Source organism: Bos indicus x Bos taurus, chromosome 10, assembly GCF_003369695.1.
Source record: "Bos indicus x Bos taurus breed Angus x Brahman F1 hybrid chromosome 10, Bos_hybrid_MaternalHap_v2.0, whole genome shotgun sequence".
NCBI lineage: Eukaryota > Metazoa > Chordata > Mammalia > Artiodactyla > Bovidae > Bos > Bos indicus x Bos taurus.
In genome coordinates, this window is record NC_040085.1 from 73,313,048 (window position 1) to 73,332,382 (window position 19,335).

General features: G+C 43.2%; 1 protein-coding gene and 1 long non-coding RNA gene across 3 annotated transcripts in view; one reads left to right on the forward strand and one right to left on the reverse strand.

Annotated features, from left to right (window-relative positions):
- The window catches only part of ARG2 (arginase 2), a 35,187-nt gene that overhangs the window by 4,578 nt on the left and 11,274 nt on the right, over positions 1 to 19,335 (forward strand). The gene's annotated exons all lie outside the window — the stretch shown is intronic.
- LOC113899016 lies at positions 212 to 13,967 on the reverse strand. Its single transcript, XR_003512809.1, has 2 exons — positions 13,345 to 13,967; positions 212 to 668 (listed from the first exon to the last, which is right to left on the reverse strand). It is a non-coding gene; the product is annotated as an uncharacterized LOC113899016 (long non-coding RNA).

Sequence of the window (19,335 nt, forward strand, 5' to 3'; positions counted from 1 at the left end):
CCTCCTCTTCTTCCCAACTCTCAAGTGCTCATGTCCCCAGTGTTCCTCCAGCTTTCTTCTGAGTAGCTTCATCTCACTGTCACAGATGTCTCAAACTCAACAGGATAGAAACAAAATTCATTACCTCCCTCCCCAGTTTGGTCCTTGGTAGGGGAGCTAAGATCCCACATGCTTTGTGGTCCCCCCCCCAAAAAAAGACATAAAAACAATATTGTAGCAAACTCAATAAAGACTTGTAAAAAGGTCCACATAAAAATAAAAAGATCGTGCATACCACTGTGAAGATTGACAGTCCCACATGCTGCACCTAAGACCCAGTGGAGCAAAACACATACTTTTTTTTTTTAAAAAGAGAATATTCAAAAAAAGATCCTTTATAATTTGACCCTCAACTACCTCTTCAGACTTCTCTCCATCCACATTCCACTTCATTTTTGTTGTAACTAGGGTTGTGGGCACTTGACCTCGGCTCTACCAATAGAAACACCCATCCTAAACTTTGTCTTGATATTCTGGATGGAGCAGTAAAGATTTCATTCCGTGAGGGGCTGTGGTGGCAGCAGTTCCAGCAGTAGCTTCAGTCCGTGGGGTCAGCCATGCAAACTGCAGTGCTTCCTACCTGCCAGTAGTGGAGCTGAGGGCTGCAGGAGTGTCTTCACTGGGCAAACCTGCATTGGAAAGGCAGAGTCTTAACCACTGGACCACCAGGGAAGTCCCAAGCGTAAAACTTGAAAACATTATCAAGTTCTAGGCATGCCTGACTATGGTAAACAGACCTACCTTAGTGTGTTAACTATGACTTATTAAGAATTTTACGTTCGGTGTTCTGTATCTTAAGCATGGTGGAGGTTATAGGAGTACATATATTTGCCAAAACTCATTGCACTTAAAATGTCAATGAATATAAAGTATGCATCAAAGCTGTTTAAACATTTCTAGGTTTATTCTTTTTTTCTTTTCATACTGTGCATGGGGTTCTCAAGGCAAGAATACTGAAGTGGTTTGCCATTCTCTTCTCCAGTGGAGAGCCAACTCGTTGGAAAAGACCCTGATGCTGGGAAAGATTGAGGACAGGAGGAGGAGGGGTCGACAGAGGATGAGTTGGTTGGATGGCATCACTGGCTCAATAGATACGAGTTTGAGCAAACTCCAGGAGATAGTGAAGGACAGGGAAGTCTGGCATGCTGCAGCCTACACAGTCACAAAGAGTTGGACATGACTTAGTGATTGAACAATAGGTTTATTTTTAGGATCAGCTTTTAGTCACTAAAGACTATAACAAGTTCACTAATTTGCATTGTGACTGTCTGCAGGTGTTAGTCACTTAGTCGTGTCCAACTCTTTGTGACCCCATGGACTGTAGCCCGCAAGGCTCCTCTATCCATGGAATTCTCCAGGCAAGAATACTGGAGTGGGTAGCCATTCCCTTCTCCAGGGGATCTTCCTGACCCAGAGAAAGAACCCTGGTCTCCTACATTGCAGGCAGATTCTTTACCATCTGAGCCACCAGGGAAGCCCACAATTTCATTAATTTGTATATTCAAAAAATTTGAGTACTACAGAGGAATTAAAAAGCCTCTTGATGAAAGAGGAGAGTGAAAAAGTTGGCTTAAAGCTCAAAATTCAGAAAACTAAGATCATAGCATCCAGTCCCATCACTTCATGGGAAATAGATGGGGAAACAGTGGAAACAGTGTCAGATTTTATTTTTTGGGCTCCAAAATCACTGCAGATGGTGACTGCAGCCATGAAATTAAAAGATGCTTACTCCTTGGAAGGAAAGTTATGACCAACCTAGATAGCATATTCAAAAGCAGAGACATTACTTTGCCAACAAAGTCCGTCTAGTCAAGGCTATAGTTTTTCCTGTGGTCATGTATGGATGTGAGAGTTGGACTGTGAAGAAGGCTGAGTGCCAAAGAATTGATGCTTTTGAACTGTGGTGTTGGAGAAGACTCTTGAGAGTCCCTTGGACTGCAAGGAGATCCAACCAGTCCATCCTAAAGGAGATCAGTCCTGGGTGTTCTTTGGAAGGACTGATGCTAAAGCTGAAACTCCAATACTTTGGCCACCTCTTGCTAAGACTTGACTCATTGGAAAAGACTCTGATGCCGGGAAGGATTGGGGGCAGGAGGAGAAGGGGACGACAGAGGATGAGATGGCTGGATGGCATCACTGATTCTATGGACGTGAGTCTGGGTGAACTCCGGGAGTTGGTGATGGACAGGGAGGCCTGGCGTGCTGCAATTAATGGGGTCACAAAGAGTCGGACATGACTGAGCGACTGAACTGAACTGAACTGACTGAAGCTTTAGGTACTAGAAATACAATAGTGAACAAAACAGAAATACCTGTTATCATGGAACTCTCATTCTAATGAGGGGTAGTTGGAAGCTGATATAATTAAAACATACAGTATGTCAGATGTAATGACATAAATAAATAAATGAATGTAAGAGTTGGGGGATGGGGTAAGCATTGCAGATGTAGGTAGGAGGCTTCACTGAGAAGGGGTCCTGTGAACAGACCTTTGGGAGATAAGGAAAGGAACCATGTGCATATCTGAAAGAAAAGCATTTTAGGAAAAAGGTAAGTGCAGTAAGTGAAGTGTAAAGACCCTGAGATAGAAAAGTGCCTGGAATGCTGAGGGAACAAAAAGCTACTCCTAAGGTGGTGTTGGAGAAGACTCTTGAGAGTCCCTTGGACTGCAAGGAGATCCAACCAGTCCATTCTGAAGGAGATCAGCCCCGGGATTTCTTTGGAAGGAATGATGCTAAAGCTGAAACTCCAGTACTTTGGCCACCTCATGCGAAGAGTTGACTCACTGGAAAAGACTCTGATGCTGGGAGGAATTGGGAGCAGGAGGAGAAGGGGACGACAGAGGATGAGATGGCTGGATGGCATTACTGACTCGATGGACATGAGCCTGAGTGAACTCCAGGAGTTGGTGATGGACAGGGAGGCCTGCTGTGCTGCGATTCATGGGGTTGCAAAGGGTTGGACACGACTGAGCGACTGAACTGAACTGAACTGAAGGTCCTTCCAGTGGTTGTCTTGTGGAAAGGGGAGGGCCTTTCTACATTCTCATCTCCAGTTTTTCAAGAAAAGCCAGAAATCTGGGTTCTTATAGGAGATTAAAAAAAAAACATGATATCATAAAATGGAATATTGAGTCACAAAAATGAATGAATTGCCAGTTCATGCTGCAAAATGGATAAACTCTGACAGCATGATGCTGAGTGAAAGAAGGAAGAAGACTACATATCGTATAAATCCATTTATATGAAATGTCCAGAGCAGGCAAATCTATATAGAAAATGATTAGTGGTTCCCAGTGACTCAGGAGAGAGAGAATGGGGAGTGACTGCTAGTGGGTCCTTTTGGAGTGTGTTAAACATTTCTGGAATTAGTAATTTGCTAATTAATGCCTTGGCAAAAGTACATGTCACTAATGAGCTTGAATATAGGCAAATCTATTATAGGCATTACTGGGTGGGGTTTGGCAAATTTTAATATAACTGTATCTTTCCTGCTTAGAAAAAGGCAGCACAGAATTTAACTTACATCTTGTATTTCAAAGTTGTTTGATAGCTAACCTTTATTGTGTTCTAGGCACTGTGATAGGCTTTTGCTCTTATGAGATCCTTACTCTTAAGAGCAAATTATGACATTAGGATGGCTAGCACCAAAAATAAAAAACGGCTGTTGGTGAGGGTGTGGAGCTGTTGGAACCCTTGTGCACTCTTGGTGGGAATATAAAATCATTCAGGTACTGTGGAAAACAGTATGGCATTTTCTCAAAGTTAAAAATAGTTAATAGATGAGCTACAAATTCTACTCTGGGCACACATTCAACGGAATTGAAAAACAGGGTTTCAAAGAGATGTTCGTATACCCATATCCATAGCAGCATGCTTCATAATAACAGCCAAACGGTGGAAGCAACCAAGCGTCCCCTAATGGACGAATGGATAAACAAAATGTGGTACAAACATACAACAGAAAACTAGCCTTAGAAAGGAAACTGACATATGCTGTAACATGTTGAACCTTGAGCATTATGTTAAGTGATATAAGCCAGTTGCAAAAAGACATACTGTATGATTCCATTTATGAGGTACCTGGAGTAGTCAGATTCATAGGGGCAAAGTAGAATGGTGGTTCAGGGACTGGAAGAAGAGGGAATGGAGAGAGATGGTTTAATGGGTACAGAATCTCAGGTTTACAAGAAAGAGTTCTGGAGATGGATGGTGGTGATCATTACCTAGCAATGTGAATGTACTTAATACCCCTTAAAAGTGATTAAGATGGTTATTTTTATGTGTATTTTACCATAATTTAAATTTATGTGTATTTTACCACAATTTAAAATTTGAAAATGTATTAGAATATTCTAAGAACATGGAAGTTCACTTGAGGTTGTAACTTCTTAGGGACATAATAATGCTGTATGCTTGAAATTTTTTCAATTTGTTATTTAGCACACTGTTCTATAAATAAAAACTGAGAATGGGAAGAAAAAGTATGGCCTGAAGGTCATACAGTCAGCAGTAGAAGTAGTTGAGAGCTTCACAACTTGCCATATACAACCTAGCCCCTCAGTTGGGACAGTCAGCTGCTTTCTTGGTTCATCACAGCTGAATAAGCTGAGTGGCCCCATCATAAAGGTATGGTCTCCAGCTTCTTCTGAAATTCCTGTATTTCTCATGATGACTATTTCAAACCTACCCACACTTCTCCTATTTTTCCAACTCAAGTATGAACTCCCTTAACTTCTAGCTCTTCTCCCCATCATCCCTCCAATTAGTTGTATCTACAAAGATGTTATGACACTCTCCTTAGAGGATGAGGTATCCAGTCCTTCCTTAATAGACAGGTACAATTGCACGTGATGAAAGTCCCAGATAACAGTGCTTTAAGAAAAACAGTTCACTCTCCAGGAAATAGAGTCTAGAGAGAAGTCAGAGCTGGTTTGGAGGCCCAGTTCTTTGACATTCAGACCTAGATTCTTATCTTGCTGTATTACCAGCAAGGCCTCTATCTAATGGTCCCTTAAGGCTGTGGCCTCGTTTCTGGTGGCAGGATGGGAGAATGAACCAAGAAGGGCAGAGGGAGAGCCTGCGCTTTCCCTTAAGGGAAGTTCCCAGGACGTTGCTGGAGGATGCCGCTGCTTGTCCTCTTGGCCCCAGCATGTCGCATGGCCACAGCCAGCTGGAAAGGAAGATGCTGAATTTAGTCTATTCTAGGGGGTCACGTCTCAGCTATTAATAAAATTCTTTCTGGAGGAAGGGAAGAGCAGATACTGGACAAGTGATTCTTGGCCATGCCATCTCCCTGTGGTCTAGAGACTGTGCCTTTCTACTTCCTGAGTGACCTTGTTCCAGCACTTAGCCCTTCTTTCCCTTGTTTCTCAGCACCTGTCTACTAACCTGTCCCTTCAATAATTCAGTGCAAATCTTACCCACCTCCCACCCCTGTCTGCCAAATGTAGCCTTCCAGCCCTTGTCCGATATTTTGCTTCTCTTCAGAGCCACTGTCTTAGCTTCCCCACTGTCTTTTTACACATCTCCTTGCTATAACCGGGTGTCCTGGGCCATCACTGCAATGAAACTGATTTTGCTAAGGTCTCTGACCTCCTACTTTCTAATACCGTAGATTCTGCAACATTCACATTTAACACTATTAGCCATGCCATCCTTATTGAAGCTGACACCACCCTCTTCTGCTTTTAATTCTTTGGGTTTCTTTGCAATATTCTCCGCCGCCTACATGTTGGTATTCATCAGGGTTTTTGCCCTTGATCCTCTTGCTGTATGCTGCCTTGGTTGGCAATTTGTCCATTTCCATGGCCTTTCTGGTACTGGTACATTAATGCCTCCAGAGCTTTATCTCCAACACTTAAAATTCCCTTTCCTTCCAGCTCCAAACTTATATGCCAGCTGGCTTCCATGTATCTTAACTTTTTTATTATGGAAGTGTTCAAACATAAGAAAAGTAGAGATGGTAACATAATGAATTTGATGTCTATCACCTAGTACCAATTATCCATACCTGGCAATGTTTCTCTTCCCACCTCCATACCTTTTGAAGCAAATAACAGACATCATATTTTTTCATCTGCAAATATTTCATTGTATTTCTTCAAAATTCAAGAAAGCTTTAAAATTAACTACAATATTTACTGCATCTAAAATAAGTTAGTATCAAATACAGAGTATCGGGGAAATATAATTTAAAAGAATTTCTCAACTGAGAACCTGTCCACAGAGAAGGAAAACAGTTTATTTTTGAATAAGCATTAAATCAGGCAATCTGCTGAAAAATTACAAAGATAAAGAAATCTTACTCTTTTCTATAGCCAAGCAGGTGCAAGTACAATCCATGTTTTTAAGATTAATAACTAGACCTCCAGTTAGAAGACTTTGAGAGTTGATCTTATGTCACAGGGCTTCCCATGTGGCACTATTGGTAAAGAACCCACCTGCCAATGCAGGAGACAGAAGAGACTCAGGTTCAATCCCTGGGTCAGGAAGATCCTCTGGAGGAGGGCATGGCAACCCATTCCAGTATTCTTGCCTGGAGAATCCCATAGACAGAGGAGCCTGGTGGGCTCCAATCCATGGGATTGTGAAGAGTTAGACATGACTGAATCGACTTAGCAGGCACACAGTTATATCACATGTTCAGTTCAGTACAGGCGCTCAGTTGTGTCCAACTCTTTGTGACCCCACAAACTGCAGCACGCCAAGCCTCCCTGTCCATCACCAACTCCCGGAGTCCACCCAAACTCATGTCCATTGAGTCGGTGATGCCATCCAACCATCTCATCCTCTGCCGTCCCCTTCTTCTCCTGCCCTCAATCTTTCCCAGCATCAGGGTCTTTTCCAATGAGTCAGCTCTTCACATCAGGTGGCCAAAGTACTGGAGTTTCAGCTTCAACATCAGTCCTTCCAATGAATACCCAGGACTGATCTCCTTGCAGTCTAAGGGACTCTCAAGAGTCTTCTCAACACCACAGTTCAAAAGCATCAATTCTTCTGTGCTCAGCTTTCTGTATAGTTCAACTCTCATATCCATAAATGACTACTGGAAAAAATATCATATGTAGTTCATCCTAAATTATCATGGAACTTGGAGGGACTACTTTAGTTGACTGGCTTTATCTGGAGGGGAAACAAACATCTCACATCTTAACATGGGAGGTAGTTTTTTGGCTAATTGAAGCAAGGAGCCCACCATCCATGCCCTTAGAACTGGGAGGTTGAGACCCTGGATGTTTGCATTTCAAAAAGTGGTTCCCAGCTCCCTGAGGAAACATTCCTAGGTTATGAGGCCTATATAGTCGTAAAGATTACTTGCATGTGAAAAGGACAGAGAAAGAAATTCTGAAACACAGGGAGGGGAAAAGTCTACCCTTGTTTTCAATAGGGATAATTAAGTCTATTTTCAATTTGTATCTATCTTTGCACAGTTAAGATTCACAGTGCCCAACTGATTTACACTTGTGGTTGATCTGTAGAGGAAACTAGGTCATTTGTCTGTAGAACCTCTCAGCTTGGATTTTGCAGATGGCATCCTTGTAGCATTCTGTGACATGTTCTTTGTCCTCTGTATTTCCTGTCACCTGGTTACTGAATCTAGATTCTTGGTCAAATTCAGGTCCAGCTTTTTGTTTTTTTTCCTGGCAGTTCTGCTTCTTGTGCTCAGTCACATATGACTCTTTGTGGGGCCATGGACTGTAGCCCACCAGATTCCTCTGCCCGTGGAATTTCCCAGGCAAGAATACTGGAGTGGGTAGCCATTTCCTTCTCCAGGGTATCTTCCCAACCCAGGGATCAAACCCAGGTCTCCTACATTGCAGGCAGATTCTTTACCATCTGAGCCACCAGGTGACATGTTTTCATTCAAAGTGGTCGTCAGTCACTGAATACTCGTTGAGCCTTTAACTTGTTGAATTGAGCCATTAACCCACTCCTGTGTATGAGCAAGAGGATAGTCTCTAACACCCCAATGTCAGTGCATCCAAAACTGAACTTACCAACATCTCTACCCCCTTTCCCTGTGCTTTCTTATCTCTGGTGGTAGCAGAGCCAGAAAGCTGGAGGGCAAATCCTTTCTCCCCCGTAGCCCTTTTAAGTATTGCTGGAATCTTGTTAGTTCTCTCCCACCGCCTTGTCTTTATAGCCCCTCTGGCAGTGGCTCTTCTGCAGGCCAGGCAGTTTTCCAGAGGCCACCGGATCACCAGATCTACAGTGCAGATTTGATCCGTCACCTCCTGATTGAACCTTAGTAGCTCCTACTGCATATAGAACCTGAACCCTGCCTCTTCCCGCCTCATCTCTCTGCAATCATCCCTGACCGTCCCTGGGCATTGTTGTGTAGGGCTGAAGGCACTGTGTGCCTTTTCTGCTTGGCAAGCCTCTCTCCTTTTATTCCTGACTAAAACCTTCAAGATTCAGATACCGACTCTTCTGAGATGCCCTCTTGGCTCACCCTGGGTCTGAGTCAGCACCTTCTCGTGACTCTTCCCATCACACCCTGTGTATGACGGCATCATCACAATTAGCAGCGGTCTGTGCTTTCCCCGCCTGTCTTCTGACCAGGCTGTGAGCGCCCTGAAGGCTGCAGCCAGGCGCACAGTCAGCACACAGTCAGCTTTTGTTGAAGGAAGAAATGGGGCGAAGCATTCTAGCTGTCTTCTGGAACTTCATTCCCATCGTGACCCATGGGATTTTCCTGGATCACAACTTCCTTTCTCTCCAAATGGTTTGCTCCTCAGAAGCCCCCTGGTTTCCCAGATTTTAAAAATGTATGACAATAAATAATATATCAAATTGATATATTATCAGATTATATATATTAATCTATATATCTGTCATGTATCAAATTGTTTAATTCTTACAAGGTGTTGGGCTACCAGTTGAATGAACTTAGTCACACTAAGTGCTGGTAAGCAGCGATGGCCAGTTTTTGCCTCCTTTTTTGAAACATGCTTGGTCTTAATCTAGAACCTAAGAATCCAATGATGACTGCTTCAAGAAAGGCTGACCTCTAGTTGCTTTAGACAGAAGAAGCATTGTTCCTTTCATATCCAAGACAATACCGTTCAGAGGCCTAGAACCTAAGGGATTACTGTGGTTAGTTTAAATAACTTAGTCCTTGAATAAATTTACTTGTCCTTTGTATTAATGAGCAAGCTCTCCTGGTAGGGAGGGTGTATTCCTGTAATAGATGTAGTAATGCTAAGATCTGATGAGAAGATAGCATCTTTCTGGCTCCCTCCTCTATCCCAAGAAACTAGAATTACAGAATAGGAAAAGAAGTAGAAAATACCTTCCTGTGTGACTGAGAATTGAGTCACAGTGGGGTGTGGCATTGTGGTTAGGGCTTTTGGAGAATCGGTGTCCCAAATGAAATTGGCCGTGCCTTTCAATTCTTTTGTAGGGAAGGTAGAAAATTTGAACTGTGTGTGAGAGCTGGACTCCTTAGGAGCCATTGTGATGAGAAATCAATGGGCCTATGTGTATTTGCTACTTCTCACTGAAAACCCTTGTTCTTCTCAAAAGGACATAATCATATTACAAACAAGTTTTGGGAAGTCGTAAATTACACCATCTGTTGTGAGGAAAGGGTAGGGTGGAGAGAAAAACCACAAAGATGCCTCATCTTGTTGAACTAATACCCTGTGACCCTTAGTGTGTGTAGGCTTTTCCTTGTTCAGATCAGGTCAGATCAGATCAGTTGCTCAGTCATGTCCGACTCTTTGCGATCCCATGAATTGCAGCACGCCAGGCCTCCCTGTCCATCACCAACTCCCGGAGTTCACTGAGACTCATGTCCATCGAGTCAGTGATGCCATCCAGCCATCTCATCCTCTGTCGTCCCCTTCTCCTCCTGCCCCCAATCCCTCCCAGCATCAGAGTCTTTTCCAATGAGTCAACTCTTCGCATGAGGTGGCCAAAGTACTGGAGTTTCAGCTTTAGCATCATTCCTTCCAAAGAAATCCCAGGGCTGATCTCCTTCAGAATGGACTGGTTGGATCTCCTTGCAGTCCAAGGCGCTCTCAAGAGTCTTCTCCAACACCACAGTTCAAAAGCATCAATTCTTCGGCACTCAGCCTTCTTCACAGTCCAACTCTCACATCCATACATGACCACTGGAAAAACCATGGCCTTGACTAGACCAACCTTGTTGGCAAAGTAGTGTCTCTGTTTTTGAATATGCTATCTAGGTTGGTCATAACTTTCCTTCCAAGGAGTAAGCATCTTTTAACTTCATGGCTGCAGTCACCATCTGCAGTGATTTTGGAGCCCAGAAAAATAAAGTCTGCCACTGTTTCCATTGTTTCCCCATCTATTTCCCAGGAAGTGGTGGGACCGGATGCCATGATCTTCGTTTTCTGAATGTTGAGCTTTAAGCCAACTTCTTCACTCTCCACTTTCACTTTCATCCAGAGGCCTTTTAGTTCCTCTTCACTTTCTGCCATAAGGGTGGTGTCATCTGCATATCTGAGGTTATTGATACTTCTCCCGACAATCTTGATTCCAGCTTGTGTTTTCCTTGTTACCTTATTTTAACTAACAACTGTGTGAGGGTGGGCATACTTCGAGACTGAACTTGGTTGGAGATCTTGACTCTTCTGGGCAGTCACAGCCAGAGGACAGCTTTCCTTTGCATCTGTTGTGACCATACATGAGCCACCCTGGCCACCTGGTCTCCATGCACTGTGCTTTTGAATAGTGTGGAATGTGATTGGTCTGGTTTGTTGAGGTTCCTTGGGAAACTCACTGGGGTGCTAGCCCAGGTCTGGGGCAGGGAGCTACACATCTGGACTGGTTCACTGGCAGAGCCTTAGTAGTCACCCGCCCTTTCAGTCCTTCCTGGAACAAGGTGAAGCATCAAGAATTTAAAAAAGAAAAAAGATCACATATTCTGAAGAGCACTATTTTAGCCCCAGGGATCGTCGCTATCTCCTTCTGTGGTTAGATAGTGAAGTAGCTTGAGGTCTTGTCAGCATGTTAACAACAGATCTTTTTCTCAGAGAAGCTTAACAGTCTTGTTTGGAATGAGGGAAAGTGGTTATGTTGCAGTGACTTGTGAAGCCAGAGGAACCCTCCTCTTCTCTCTGCCCCTGCCTGTGTTGGAATCAGGCTGCCATCTGTCCCCTGAAGATCTGAAGATCTGCCTGAGAAAGCTGAGCTGGCTGGCTCACCATGGTCTAGAAGTGCCTGGAGGGTTGACATGAGTTGGGTACAGAGGGGCATACATTACTAAGCCTATTCTCAGCAGGCGATGCCCTGTTCTCCTTCAGCAAGAAGTTCAGATGTAGCTGGAAAACCAATTAGCAGGAAACAATATAAATATGAATATAATATAATATAAATATAAATGGTGTTGCAAGTCATCTCTTGTTACATGTCTTGAGCCAAACTTTCGAGCTTGTTTTGTGTTGGGGTTTTTTTTACACCAGGATCACAGTCACGCACAGGCATCTAGTAACACCACGTCTGTATCAGCTGATCTTGAGGTTAAGTCCGGTATGTGTTAGATGGACATGTCTGGAGTGACCAGCCTGGATGCTGGGATTAACCTTCCATCCTCGAGCCCCCTGTGCCACTCTCCCTGGCCTTCCTCAGCTGTGGTCTTAGAGTAGCATTGTAACTGTTTTCAATAAGTTGGTCTTCCAGGTACAACTTTGAGGTTCTAAGAATTAGCAGGTGCAGTCCTTTTAAAATACCAGGAAATCCCTTTCTGTGGGATGAAATCTGCCATGTACAATATATGAATCTGTAACTTTAAGAGCCACCAGTGTTCTCTTGGCACCAAATGAGAACTCAGAGTCTTCGTTTTTCTGCACGTTTCACTGACTCATTATTCCTGACAAATCATAAGCACTTATCCTGTTCAAGGACAGTTCAAAAGACTGTACACTAATGGACTCTCGGGCTTCCCAGGTGGCTCATCTGCCTGACAAGCAGGAGACATGGGTTCAATCCCTGGGTCGGGAAGATCCCCTGGAGACGAAATGGCAGTCCATTCCAGTATTCTTGCCTGGGAAATCCTGGACAGAGGAGCCTGGCTAAGAGTTGGACATGATTTAGCGACTAAACAACAGCACAATAGACTCTTAGCTTTACTCCAAGTCTAATATTCTGCCAGTAGGCTCCCTGTGGCTTGCTATACTCACCCATGTGTCAGCCCACTTGACCCATCTCTCTTGATTTGCTAGAGGCCTTGGGAGCAGCTAAAGCTACCTGTAAGTACAAGTAGAGCAGCAGAGAGAACGGGGTGCCCTTCTGCTGTAGAAATGCCTGCTCACTCATAATATTCTTATCTGATCTCTAACCAAAGAAGGATTCAGGCATGCTCTGAACTTTAGGTGCCATTTACCTTTGCTGAATTTCTTCTGCAGCATGTGGATGATGATACCAAGAGAGGAAGTACTGAGGATTAGCAGCTCTCTGTAAAGCATCTAGCCAGCACTGCATGGTAGCCAGAGAGAGACAAGTTTTGCTCCTTTCCCTTGTTTCCTGTCACTGGCTTCTTTCAGGGATTCACTGGTGATGAGGGCCCTGAAATAGAAGTGCTGTTCGCAGACATTGCTAAGGTCAGATAGGGCTCTTTTCATTTCTTCCAGTTGCATCATTCTGTGGATGCACTTGTGTTCTCGTTGCACTCTGATGGAACCTGAGAGGTTTACCAAGGCCAAAGGTAACATCCAGGCCTAAAAGATCAGAGTAGTAGGCAGTGTATTTTTATTTCCAGCACTGGGGAGAGAAGCAATGAGGCGGTGCCAGTATATATAGGGCTTGACTTTTTTCCCCACAGCAAATGAAAAATGAGAGCCCTTTCTAGTTGGTTCCAGATCTATTTGATATGAGAGCTTCCTTGGAAGTTTCGGGTTTATTTCATCTTACAGTACCTTCTAAAAGAGGAAAGAGCAGCAATGGAATATTGTGTCTCTTCCAATTTAGACTTGCAGATGAGTTGACCTGAAGGACAAAAGATTTGAGAAGAGAGAGCTCCCTCCAGCATGGTAGCTATTCCATGTTATACTCTGTGCAGTTTTCACTATAATTCCAAGATTCATTAAAATTGGTGAGATCATTTCTTGTTTTTTGAACCAGAAAATTTTCCATTAGCACTCAGAGTAACTGCTTTAACTTTACTCAGTTCATCCTGCTCTTAACAAAAAAATTAACCTCCCATCAACCTCTCTACACCTCAAAAACAGCCTATGGGTCATAATTTATGTTCCCTATAACCTCGTATTGCTTAGCTCCAAAATGCAGACATCTCATTCTTATTAAATTGTTCAACTGTTTCCAAACAAGGCATACATACATTTCTTCTTTCAGGTCCTCATTTTCTTTAGACACCAGTCTTAGGCTCTGTTCCACTAGTCCTTTGGGTGTTACAATGCTACTGGTGCAGCAGGCATTATAGGAGAAAGCCGCATCAGTCTGCATCAGGATGGCATGGTCCCCTCACTGATTCAGCTCTGTAATGAACTAGAACAGTTAAGATCAGCAACATAAGCTTTCATATTTTGAGTTCTTAATCACTTAAAGATTATGGCAGTGGAATTATCCAGTCTCATCCTCTTCTGGATGTGAAAACCTAGTTTGCTGGCCAATGCCATATATGCAGGAATGATGTGCCACTTCTAGGCTGGGGCCTTTAAAAGCAAAGGTGTGCCTTCTTAGTGCCTTCTCCCTCTCCACCTGCCTTGAACCTGGAGAGACTTAACCTTAGTCGTACAAGATGACAAGCTCCTAAGTGTGGCAGACCTACGAGCCAGGAGTCTGGTTTCTGAATCATATAGAAGAAAGCTGCTTGCTGACCTAGAATATCGAACCCTGGATACTTAAATGAACAAGAAGCCAATCTAACATGTATATGTACAGCTGAGTCCCTTCATTGTACACCTGAAACTATCTCAACATTGTTAATCGACTATACCCCAATACTAAATGTTTTTGGTGTTAAAAAATACATATAAAAAAAGAATATTATGGTGCTTGCTTCAGCAGCACATATACTAAAATACTGGAACAATTCAGAAAAAGATTAGCACAGTCTGTATGTAAGGATGATATGCAAATTTGTGAAGTGTTTGGCCACCTGATGGGAAGAGCTGACTCATTTGAAAAGACCCTGATGCTGGGAAAGATTGAGGGCAGGAGGAGAGGGGACGACAGAGGATGAGATGGTTGGATGGCATCACCGACTCAATGGACATGGGTTTGGGTGGACTCCAGGAGTTGGTGATGGACAGGGAGGCCTGGCGTGCTGCAGTCCATGGGGTCACAAAGAGTCGGACATGACTGAGCGACTGAAATGAACTGAAAAAACAAAGAATACCATGGATTTTGTTTAGGCATAAAGGTCTACAAGGACAGACTAGTCAAACTTGGAAATTGGGATAAGGGACTCTCACCATTCGACACTTCCTTGACAATTTTACAAAAATTTCTATTGTCAATTAGGAAGGAAAACAACAATAGAGTAACAAAATTTTCTGGTACAAAATTCACTCATTTAGAAGCCCTTTGTTGTCTACCTGATCCTCCCTGAATTTCCTTTTGCTTCTTTAGCATTCACTGTTCCTAGTCCTTACTTGGACTTTATTGTGGAAATCCAGGAGCAGAGCTGGGAGTCATACAGGGTGGTCCACTCAGGCAGGGCCCTCAAGGTATTAATCCCTTCAAGGGGTCTGGTCCTCAGCTTTGTGGATCCAGGAACAGAAGTCTTAAAGTGTGCAGCAGAGTTTATCGGACTTTAACACCCAGAGACTGATGCTAACTATGATGTATAAACCCAAATGCCCATCTGTACGTAATTACAGTGAGCAATGGTCCTTCTGACATCCACTGTCAGAAGAGGAAATCCTCTTGCTGGTATGAGGGCTGCTGGGAAACTGAGTAAGCAGAAGGCTGTTTGGCAAGCAAGGAATCGGAACCCACCATCCAGGCTGTGAATTAATCTGGTGATTCACTCCACAGTTACACATTTAATGACCAAAATCCTTTTATGAAATTCAGTCTCTCTGCCATGGAGGGTGTTGCTTTTAAGACTGCCAGATTCTCTTAAGGTTCCTTTTTAGGCTTTCTGAAGCTTTATTCTGATAAGCAAACAATAGTGAGCCTAGTTAGTACTGTTTCTGTCACACTTATCGAAGCCTACATCCTATATTCCATGATAGGACTTGAGCGTTCCTCAAGTTCTGTCACTTAACCACCAGGCTGATCACTTTAGTTCTCATTTATTTCTTATTGGTTATGGGAGGATTAAATGAGTTAGTCTTCAAAAATTAATATTAGTATTATTTACTTAGATTATAAACCCTTTCTAATTATACACCTAACATAAAACACCTAGGAAGAGCCTAAATGCTTGATGTGGTTTAAGGGGATGCTGAGATAAACACAGATAGGGAAGTTAAAGGGGCTTCCCAGGTTGTGCTAGTGATAAAGAAACAGCCTGCAAATGCAGGAGACTTAAGAGACATGGGTTCAATCCCTTCGTTAAGAAGATCCCTTAGAGAAGGGCATGGCAACCCACTCCAATATTCTTGCCTGGAGAATTCCATGAACAGAGGAGCCTGGCGGACTACCATCCATAGGGTTGCAAAGAGTCAGACGTGAATGAAGCTACTTAGCACTGGAGCACTGGAGGGAAGTTGAAACATCCAAGTATAGGCACTGCCATTGAATCTGTCCAGCACAAGATTGTCTTGCAACAGTGGCAAGACCTAATATTAACTTGAAAGTTAATGCTTCATTTCTCTTAAATCCAGTGTCCTTCCATATTTTGAGATTCAGTAAAGTACATAGTGACCTTCAGTTCACTCAGTTGTGTCCAACTCTTTGTGACCCCATGGACTGCTGCACGCCAGACTTCCCTGTCCATCACCAACTCCCAGAGTTTGCTCAAACTCATGTCCGTTGAGTCAGTGATGCCATCCAAACATCTCATCTGCTGTTGTCCCCTTCTCCTCCTGCCTTCAGTCTTTCCCTGCATCAAGGTCTTTTCCACTGAGTCAGTTCTTCACATCAGGTGGCCAAAGTATTAGAGCTTCAGCTTCAGCATCAGTCCTTCCAATGAATATTCAGGACTGATTTCCTTTAGGATTGACAGGTTTGATCTTACAGTCCAAGGGACCCTCAAGAGTCTTCTCCAACACCAGTTCAAAAGCATCAATTCTTTGGTGCTCAGCTTTCCTTATAGTCCAACTCTTCACATCCATACATGACTACTGGAAAAACCATAGCCTCGACTACATGGACCTTTGTTGGCAAAGTCATGTCTCTGCTTTTTAATATGCTGTCTAGGTTGACACGACTGAGCGACTTGACTTTCACTTTTCACTTTCATGTGTTGGAGAAGGAAATGGCAACCCACTCCAGTGTTCTTGCCTGGAGAATCCCAGGGACAGGGGAGCCTGGTGGGCTGCCATCTATGGGGTCGCACAGAGTCAGACATGACTGAAGCGACTTAGCAGTAGCAGCAGCAACAGCAGGTTGGTCATAGATTTTCTTCCAAGGAGCAAGTGTCTTTTAATTTCATGGCTGCAGTCAACCATCTGCAGTGATTTTGGAGCCCAAGAAAATAAAGCCTGTCACTGTTTCCATTGTTTCCCCATCTATTTGTCATGAAGTGATGGGACCAGATGTCATGTTCTTTGTCTTTTGAATGTTGAGCTTTAAGCCAGCTTTTTCACTCTCCTCTTTCACTTTCATCAAGAGGCTCTTTAGTTCCTCTTTGCTTTCTGCCATAAGGGTGGTGTCATCTGTGTATCTGGGGTTATTGATATTTTTCCCAGAAATCTTGATTCCAGCTTGTGCTTCATCCAGCCTGGGATTTCGCAGGATGTACTCTGCATATAAATTAAATAAGCAGGGTGACAATATACAGCCTTGACATACTCCTTTCCTAATTTGGAACCAGTCCGTTGTTCCATATCAAGTTCTAACTGTTGCTTGTTGACCTACATACATATTTCTCAGGAGGCAGGTCAAGGTGGTCTGGTATTCCCATCTCTTGAAGAATTTCCCTCAGCTTGTGATCCACACAAAGACTTTGGCTTAGTCAATAAAGACATAGATTTTTTTCTGGAATTCTCTTGCTTTTTCGATGATCCAATGGATGTTGGCAATATGATCTCTGGTTCCCCTGCCTTTTCTAAATCCACCTTGAACATCTGGAAGTTCTCAGTTCACATACTGTTGAAGCCTGGCTTGGAGAATTTTGAGCATTACTTTGCTAGCATATGAAATGAGTGCAATTGTGGGGTAGTTTGAACATTCTTTGGCATTCCCTTTGAGATTGGAATGAAAACTGACCTTTTCCAGCCCTGTGGTCACTGCCGAGTTTTCCAAATTTGCTGGCATATTGAGTGCAGCACTTTCACAGCATCATCATTTAGGATTTGAAATAGCTCAACTGGAATTCCATCACCTCCACTAGCTTTGTTTGTAGTGATGCTTCCTAAGGCCCACTTGACTTTGCATTCCTGGATGTCTGGCTCTAGGTGAGTGATCACACCATCGTGGTTATCTGGGTCATTAAGATCTTTTTTGTATAGTTCTTCTGTGTATTCTTGCTACCTCTTCTTAATAGTGACCGTACTCATGTCTTTTTTCTGTTTAAAAGACTTTTAAGAAAATTTTTTATAGTTGTTTTGATTATTTTTTTCTCTTGGTTCCCAATATCTTTGGTCTGTTTTCATATTCTACCTCTAGAACCTTTCCTTTTTATTTAGTCATTGAGATCTTCTCTGGTTTTGGATCTCTCATATGTTATTTTTTAAAAAGCAATGGTACACAAAGGAGATACACACAGAAGTCTAGCTGCATATGCATCTTACCTTTAATGGAGAATAGGATAAGGCAGTCTGTTTTGCTTCCAGTATCCTTACTAGTGGTGACCCCTTGGCTGGGCTTATGTTCCAGGCCATTGTTGGCCTTATGTTCCAGACCATGGCTTCTCAAGTTTCTACATTCTCTCAGAAGTTTGGCTTTGGATTGAGTTTGGGTTCAAGAGGTAAAGCTCAAAACTGTACAACATTCAAGACTGGTCTGTGCTGGTCTTAATCCAGATCTTTAACACAAATCTCTGCAGACACTAAGATGTCTATCTATCCCGTGACCCACCCCTTGCCCCTCCCATCATACTTGTATCCCAGATGGAGAAGGAGGCCCTTAAGAATACAATCTGTTCTAACATTCTGTTTATTCAGATCTCCTGATAAGTGTTATTTAGTCCTCACCTAAATGTAACTGATTTATTGATATAAGTGGTTAAGATTGAAAGACTGGTACTTACACTAAAGATTAACATGTAGTTAGTAAAGGTTAAGGCAGAGTGACTAATGTCACTGTGGGAATACTGTGAACCCTGCCTGGGTGGGAAAATATTACAGCTTACTGTCCGAATGTACCAGTAGCTCATTTTGTTTGTTTTAAAGATAAGTCTGTGCCTTTACTGGCCAAACAGGTACTCAAGGCGGATGAAGCAGGAGGAGTGGGTGGCTCCATGCTTCCTGGGCTTGTAGGTGATGGAGAACTCGCCCAGGTAGTGTCCAGTAATCTTGGACTTGATTTCCACCCGGGTGAATGTCTTGCAGTTGTAGACACCCACCATCTGAGCGGGATGACTTCAGTACCTATGGCTTCTCTTTGGGTCAAGCCCCAAGACTGGTCCTGCCCAGGAGCTTCTACCACGGCCATGGGGTGCCGTGCAGCTGTGTCACTGCATTAGCACGTCCAGCAGCTGGTGGTTGCTCATCCCTGTGGGTGAATGTGTGGAAGGTCCACTGCTGCCTGCTCCCCTTCTGCTGTCTTGTTGGCTCCTCAGAGAGGGCTGTTTAGTTCTTAAAGTGTTGGAATCAAGAGGGAGTCTTTGAGGTCTCAACTGCATAGTCTAGAGTACACACTTTGGGGCAGACAGCCTGAATTGGGATCCTGATTCTGACACCTGGAAACTGTGTGACCTTGGGGCCTTGCATCAGTTCCCTCACCTATAGAATGGCATACTATAGTTGCCTAATAGGATTGTAAGTCTTAAGAATTTCTGTTGAGCAGTTGCAACAGTGTTTGGGATCTTATAAGTAATAATTGTAAAAGCCTCCTAAACCTAAGAGATATTTAGGTACTCAGATTGGCCTTTATTTTTTAAAAAGTTGATATTATGAAAATTCCTATATTTGTTTTTTTGTCCTAAATTAATGCTACTTGATTTTCTGTAAATCCTTTCAGTTCCTCTTGGTATTTTACTTTCACTCTGTAACTTGAGGCTATCTGAGCTCTAATTGAGACCAGTTTTGTAATGGGT